The following is an 8,144-nucleotide window of genomic DNA, read 5'->3' as shown; positions in this document are numbered from 1 at the left end:
AGTGGATGCTAAAAATGTGGTATATCTACACAATGGAGTGCTCTTCAGCCATTAGAAACAATGAATTCATGAAATTCTTAGGCAAATGGATGGAGCTAGAGAACATCATACTAAGTGAGGTAACCCTGACTCAAAAGGTAAATCATTGTATGCACTCACTAATAAGTGGATATTAACCTAGAAAACTGGAATACCCAAAACATAATCCACACATCAAATGAGGTACAAGTAGAAAGGAAGAGTGGCTCCCTTTTCTGGAAAGACTCAGTGAAGCAGTGTTCAGCAAAACCAGAACTGGGAAGTGGGAAGGGGTGGGTGGGAGGACAGGGGAAGGTAAGGGGGCTTGCGGGACTTTCGGGGAGTGGGGGGTTAGAAAAGGGGAAATCATTTGAAATGTAAATAAAAAATATATCGAATAAAAAAAAAGACCTTTTTCAGTTACCTGTTTTTTTTTCTCTTACATTTTTTTCGGTGTGTTGTACAGCAGTATAATTTTTTCACTTCTTTATTCCACCAGTAGGTATTGTTTATAAAATGTTCAATGGCTTCATTTCAGAAAAAATGTTCTGATAAATAAAAAAAATAAAAATAAAAAATAATAAATAATAAATAAATAAATAAATAAATAAATAAATAAACGTACCCTGAATGAAGTGGTACATGAGGACAGACTCACATTAAATAAATACCATGAACAATATGAGCAATATTCCATCACAGAAGATCTGACCTTTATGTTATATTATTATAGTAAATAGGAATTTTTTTTCCTAAAATTTCACTTGGAACAGAGAGTTTGCCCTATGAACCCAAAAGCAGTCAAGACCGGTTAGAGCAGCTATCTCTATTTTATTGTACCTTTCAGAGTGTATTTTCTAACAAGGGAGTCACTACATGTTGCTATGTGGTCAGATATTTACATGTTAAGGAGTAGTGCTAGATACAAGTGTTGTTCCAGGTTGCTACGTTTATCAGTGTGGGTGATCATTTTAGCTGCCTGTGGTTACATCAAACAGATTTCCTAGAAGGGAAGCTGGGGATGTATAGGAAGGCGGGAAAAAAAGAGATGAAGACCAAGACAACATTGCTGCTCAAGGTCTCAAAGTTTAATGAAGAACTCCCAATATATAGGCAGAGGAAAAGGCTGGAAGCTTCTCAGCAGAACTGGCTTCGCTCTGCAGGTTCCTAGTGCTTTTCAAGAAACTACAGGTCCTTGAAGAGCAATAGGCTTCACCTTGGTCTGAGCACTCTACACTAGGTGGAGTGGATTATGGCTAACACAGGAGGTCCTGCTCAAAGTCTGGGAGAGGAACTCCATAGTTGGTTGATATTAAGTTCCTGCTAGGTGGCATGGCACCTCAATAAGGCTCTCTACAGATCATTGTGTAGGTGGTGGTATATGTTCAGTATAAGACTATCTGAATTCCAGGAAATGATTCTATTTCTAAATTTGCCTGCCTCACTCTGACTTAATCATTTACTATAGTATTATCACTTCTAACTTGCCTACTTAATAAGTGAAGAAATAAATCAACATTTAGCTGAAGAAAGCTTCTCATCTCTTTCAAGATGCATGTTGTGATAGTCAACCCCAAGATAGACAGGAATGACAAAGTTGTGTCACCAATGAGATGTTTACCTAGGATATCTTTAGCAGGACCTTTTCTCAGAGTGAAATACTCTATGTCTTCTATCAAAAGATACACGTATATAAGGATGTAGAATCCTATCAGAGAACTGCCATTTTCTGTGCTATAAAAAACACTCTCCATCCTTGGGTGAGAACCAGTTTGCTCTTCTAGCTAATTCCTACAATATCAGTGGTATAAAGCAAATCTACTTTAATATCTTAGAGTTTAGAAGGTGAAAATAACATCTCACTGAACTAAAATCAAAGAGTAAGAAGGACTATATTCCTCCAGAGAGCCAGAAGAAGTAATCAAAATACTGATTTTGCATCCCCTAGATGCCCTGCATATTCATTATTCAAAGTCCTCTTCTTTCTCCCAGCATTTCCTTTGTTATTATGCCATTTCTGATCATGACTGCCATCTCTAGTTAATGATGGACCATTATAATTGCATTAATGCCACTATATCATTCCAATATTAACTCTACATATTAAAATCCCTGATAAACCAGCTGTCAAATTCCATATGCTATATAACATGCATAGAATTCAAGAACTATGATGCATTTAGGCATAGGACACTATGTGTGTATCAATTTTTTTCATATGGTATTAACATCATTGATAAACTGTCTTTCTGTAAAAGGAAATAAAACTCTCATACGGCAGATTTATGAAAGAAGAAATGATGGGTAAAATGTAAGTGTTAGAGATATCAGCTAAGTGAGATAAAGGACTAGGGAAGCTTCTTGTATGTATAACAATGACTTCATGCTTCACATGACTGTCAAGAATCTTAGAGATATGGGATTTTATGTCATGTAGTTGGAGGAGTGAGGGAGAATTGCTGCTTCATTAAAATAATCAGATTTTCCAGGGTAATTAGGTATTTCTTAAATCTTGTCTCCTGATTAAAAACTAAATCAAAGACCAAAATCAAACCAAACAAATCAACCAAACAAACAAATATACAAAAAAAAAATAAAGATCTCAAACATCATGATACATCAATTGATTAGTGCCTTAAAGTATCCCGGGGCATGCTTATGATTCTGCTTTGTGAAGAAAATAACCAATTTTCAAAACTTGTTAATATGTTTCCAACAAAACATGAAAATTGGAATCTCCCCATCCTTAGTTGTATAGCTTAGACATGGCATTATCTTACTTCTTGAAATAAAGGATGTTTAGTATTCCTCACTAATTGGTTTTCTTGTAGCACTTAGTTTTAAATAGTTCTAATTACGTGCAATTATAATTGGAAGAAATTGAGCAAATTGTTTACCCTAGAATCTAAACTCTTAATATCCAAAGTCTTAGTCATGTTGCAAAGAGATATTCATGCAAAGGTCAGTTGATTATCTGGTGTTTCCCTAGAAGTTAAGTCTTACCTGAAATTGATAATTAAGGCCGTCTAAGCCCTTTCCCCCACATTTTCCCAGAAGGTCAATGTAGGATGTTGATGTTCTAAGGTGCATACTGTATCTCTGTGGGTGCTTTTTTAGTATTTTTTCCTGTCCATGTCTTCCTACACGTTTCAGTGAACAATGAATCCTCCTTTTCTGATTTTATATCTCATGGGAGGGTTGACCATTAAGCATATCTATAGAAAATCATAGAAAGGAAAAAAAAAAAGATCCTGACGAAGATTCTAGAAGACATGAGGACAGCAAAAGAAGAAATGGAGAACTGACTTGCTGTTTCACTGTTGCCTCTTGACTCAAAATTTCTCTAGTTTTCACTATAGATCAGTAGGTCTCTTGGTTGTATTGTATTGCTTGGAGAGATACCACAACCACAAAACCTCTTACAAAGGAAAGCATTGATTTGGGACTTGCTTAGAGTTTAATTCATTACCTTTATCTTGGGGAGTATGGCTGCACAAAGGCAGACAGGGCAGATGAGAGTTTGAAATCTGGATCAGCAGGTGACATGAAGATAGAAACAATGGACCAGGATTAGACTTTTAAAACCTCAGAGTCTAACACAATGACAAACTTCCTCCAACAAGGTCATACTACCAAATCTTATCAAAAAAGACTTCTTCCTAAGCTTTTAAATATATGAACCCACAGGGTTACTCACATAACCACAGTAGGTAAAGCACTAACCAGAAAAAAGCACCAAACACTAAATTTCATGTAGTGTTTAGCAACACACAAATGTAAAATTGTTTCCTTTTTGGTTTAGATGTGTGCAGATTTTGCTTGAAGCAATGTCCTTCTGTGCAGTCAAGACTGCTCTTAAGCCCATGATCTTATTTATACAAACTTTTCTTTCCTAGGACTAAAGGTAAAAGAACTGATTCTGAAAAAACTTGCTTGATAAATTTTAATATGTTGATAATGTGCTAAATATCCATCAATAGCTTGACTTCCTATGATGATGAAACTTTCTCCTAGAGATGCAGACATGCAGGCTGGTAACTGTTTCATCTGAATTGCATACCAAGAACCTTAAACTGGAAAATTGAAAACAAACTGTTATGTAATTATTCCTGTTATTATTAAATGTAATTTACATTAAATTAAAATGTCATTTAAATTTAAATGTAATTGTACATTTAAATATTTTAAATAATTTCTCTTTCTCTATTTAGGATGATTGTTTTCTGAAAAATTTAATTATTGACAGTAAGGTACACACACAAATGGTTATATGGATTCATAGATAGATAGATAGAAAAACTAATGTCTACTTATTAGTTCTTTGTCACCTTAAAAGTTTCTTTATCAGTGGAACATTTCAAATACCTGTCATTAGAAGGAAAGATAATGTACATGACTGCCAATAGTTTTTTTTTTTTAATTTTTAGGAGAAAATTATTTCAAGCACTTATTAACAGGGCAATTTAGTGGAAAAGAAAGTGTACTAATAAAACTCAGAAGATTAGGATGGATACTACATTTTGTAGGATACAAAGTGTAATACAGTGTATTGTGAGTAAATGACTCTCCTAAAGAAAAACCACCTACCAAGAAGATACTAAAATCTGGGAAAGTAGCAGAAACTATATGTGAAGATTCTTGGGGACCACCAGTAAAATAGCTGAGAAGTTCCTGCCATATTTGCCTTCAACAAACAAAACAAAAATTGAGAATAAATAAACACAGGCAAAGTAGATTATCTGAGAACAGCACTGGAGCACAGTGGAATCAAGTTTGAGACAGTTATCCAAAGATGCAAATGACATTGCAAAGCAGAACACCCAGCATGGGCTACTGCAACCAAACCACTGGCCACATTTTATCTCTAGGAGGAAATAGCTGGACCCTAAGGACTTAGAGGGTTTTTGTTCCAGTCTGTATCACTGTGTGAGTGGGGAACTACTCCACTGCTGGCAGTAATAAGTGGCAGCATCTTCAGCCTCCATGGTGCTGATTGTGAGAGAGTAAGAGGTCCCAGACCCACTGCCACTGAAGCGAGCTGGGACACCAGAAGCTAGCTTGGATGTGCTATAAATCCAGAGTTTGGGTGAGGATCCTGGCTTCTGTTGGTACCAGTGCAAGTAATTAGAATTTATACTTGAGCTGGCACTGCAGGTGATGGTGACCTTCTCGCCTGGAGATGCAGCCATGATTGCTGGAGACTGGGTGAGCATAATTTATCCACTGGACATTATGACTAAGAAAACATGACATAGAGAGAGAGGGGTTAGTAGACACAGAGATACAAAAATAATTTTATACCACTTAATATTCAGAAGAAAGACAAAGAAAAAAGTATATTTTAGTCTGAACATCTGCAGGGAAAAGAATTTTGAGTAGATTCTGAGCTCAAAATCCTTGTCCTCTGTTACCTGTGACACTGATTATCAGGAAACTGAAAATCTGCACCCGAAAATCCATTGTGTATTCGAATTTTGGTCTCTGGCTAATTACTGCTATTCTCATAAGTTCATCATTTTAAAACAACTCAGACATTTGTGGTTTCTAAAGAGGAAGTATGCAAATATCAAGATATAATCTAGGCAGTTCTTGGCTTATAAACACATGGTTTGTTAACTAAGGCAACCCAGATTAAGTCAAAACAATATCTACTTATTTGTAGTCACTACACTAATAAAGAAGGAAATTTCTATTTTCTCTTTCCTCCTTTTTAGGAGCAAAAGCCCTGTCTGATAGTATTACCCATATATTTACCTAAAGACAAGGTTTATTTGATCCAATAAACAAGGGATGTTCAATTGAGTTGTTTGAGGAATATTTCTTCCATAATTAAGTTCTATATAGAATGACTTTATAATTATCACAGAAAGTGTTATCTCCCTGCTTCCTGAATACTGCTCATTAGAGACCTCACCTACTCATTCCAATATGTTCAGATGATCATTCACACAAATCTAAGGGGAAAAAATCCTTCAATTGTAATCTGGAGCTCAGTAGTGCTCAGAGACATTTCAGCACTGTTGCATCCCTAGGGAAAAAATTACTCTCCCAGTGAAATCCATGGAAACACTGGTAATGCTGCATTTAAGAGAATATGAGCTCAATTTTCATGAAGATGCAATCATCTAAAACTATTCTGAATAATCACCATTCTCAGTATGCACCAAGCTCTGGAACTCCTTAGTTCATGTTCTATTACCTGAGAATTTCTGACAGCACTTTTCAAATATACTACATTTTAGTTATTAAAGATTGGCAGCACTTGAGTCTGCAAATTCTTGCTAACTCAAGTTTCTTCCAAGAACCATTGCTATTATGACTACAATGATTGTCATTCAAAATAGGCAGAGATTGGAGATCTCCTTGAATGCCAAGTGGATCAGAGCTCAAGGACTTCTTGTTTCCTTTCTTTAAAAAATATAATGCACCCTCCTGCTCTGCCCTCACACTAATATTCTACTCTTACCCTTTGCCTTCTCCTCTGAGCAGGTAGCAGTCCCCTCGGTATCAACATTCTGCCAGGCTTGGCAAGACAACCAAGCTGGTAGAACATGCCCATGTACAGGCAGCAGCTTTTAGGATATCTCCAGCTCCAATTGAGGTTCCATTTTACACCTATCAGAATGGCTAAGGTTACAAACTCCAGAGAAAGCACATGCTGGTGAGAATGTGGAGCAAGGTAAACACTCCTTCACTGCTCGTAGCAGTTTAAATTTATACCACAGTTTTGGAAATAGATTCGGCATTTTCTCAGAAAACTAAGACCCAGCTATACCACACCTAGGCTTATACTCAAAAGATGATACAACATCATACAAAGATGCTCAGTCATGTTCATAGCAGCTTTATTCATAAAAGCCAGAAACTGGAAAGACCCTAGCTGTTCTTCAGCTGAAGAATGAACAAAGAAAATATGCATGTACACAATGGAACACTATTCAGCTATTAAAAAAACAAGACATCATGAGTTTTGCAAGCAAATGGATGGAACTTGAAAATATCATCCTGTGTGAGGTAACTCTGTCCTAAAAGGATATGTATGGTATTCACTCACTTATACGACATAAAATACAGGTACCATATTACCGTCTACAGACCCAAAGAAGCAAAACAATAAGGAAGGCCCAAACAAGGAAGATTGAATTTTAATTAGGAGGAGGAATAAAATAGTAATATAGGCAGGGGGAGGGAAGGAACTGGAAGGAAGGGGATGGAGAAGGGAATTGTTATTCAGAATCATAGATGGGGGAAGGACAGAAGAGATGGCTAGATGGCCATGAGAATGAATTGAAATCTACAACTGACAGGACTGAGAAGATAGGGAGCATCTCCAGAACTACAGAGAGACTTGGGAATAAGGAAGGTTGCCAAGAATCAATAGGGGTCACCTTAGCTGTGAGTCAGTATATTGGAGATATAAAACCAGAAGATCCCACTTCCTTTAGCAAGACAGGAAACCTAGTGTTATGATAGAGACACAACCCATGCACAAATCTTTCAATCCCAAATTTTTCCTGTCTACAGGTAATGCAGACATGGGGTAGGGAGCAGAGACCAAGGGAATGACAAAGCAATAACTGGTTCAAACTGATACACACCCCATGGTCAAGCACCAGTCTCTAACACTATTAATGATACTCTATTATGCTTGTAGACAGGACCATGTTTTCCTCTGAGAGGCTCCACTGAGCAGCTGACTCAGAAACATACAGACACCCACAACCAACAGTGGATGGATCTTGGTGAATCTTATGGAAAAATAGGAAGAAGGATTGTAGGACCCCAAAGGGGATAGGAATTCCATAGAAAGACCAACAGAAACAACTAACCTGGACCATTTGGGTTCTCAGAGTCTGAAACACCAAGCAAAGAACATGGGGAGAGTGGACTTAGACATCCCTGCGCCTACATAGCTGATGTGCAGTTTGACCTTCATGTGGTTCTTGAACTCACTCTGTAGACCAGGCTGGCCTCAAACTCAGACATTCTCCTGCCTCTGCCTCCCAAGTGCTGAGATTAAAGGTGTGCTCCACCACTGCTCAGCTAACTTCTTGTTTTCTAAACTTTTTTTTTATTCGATGTATTCTTTATTTACATATCAAATGATTTCCCGTTTCTGGGTCCCC

Source organism: Apodemus sylvaticus, chromosome 2 (genome assembly GCF_947179515.1).
Source record: "Apodemus sylvaticus chromosome 2, mApoSyl1.1, whole genome shotgun sequence".
NCBI lineage: Eukaryota > Metazoa > Chordata > Mammalia > Rodentia > Muridae > Apodemus > Apodemus sylvaticus.
This window is presented reverse-complemented; position numbering follows the sequence as displayed.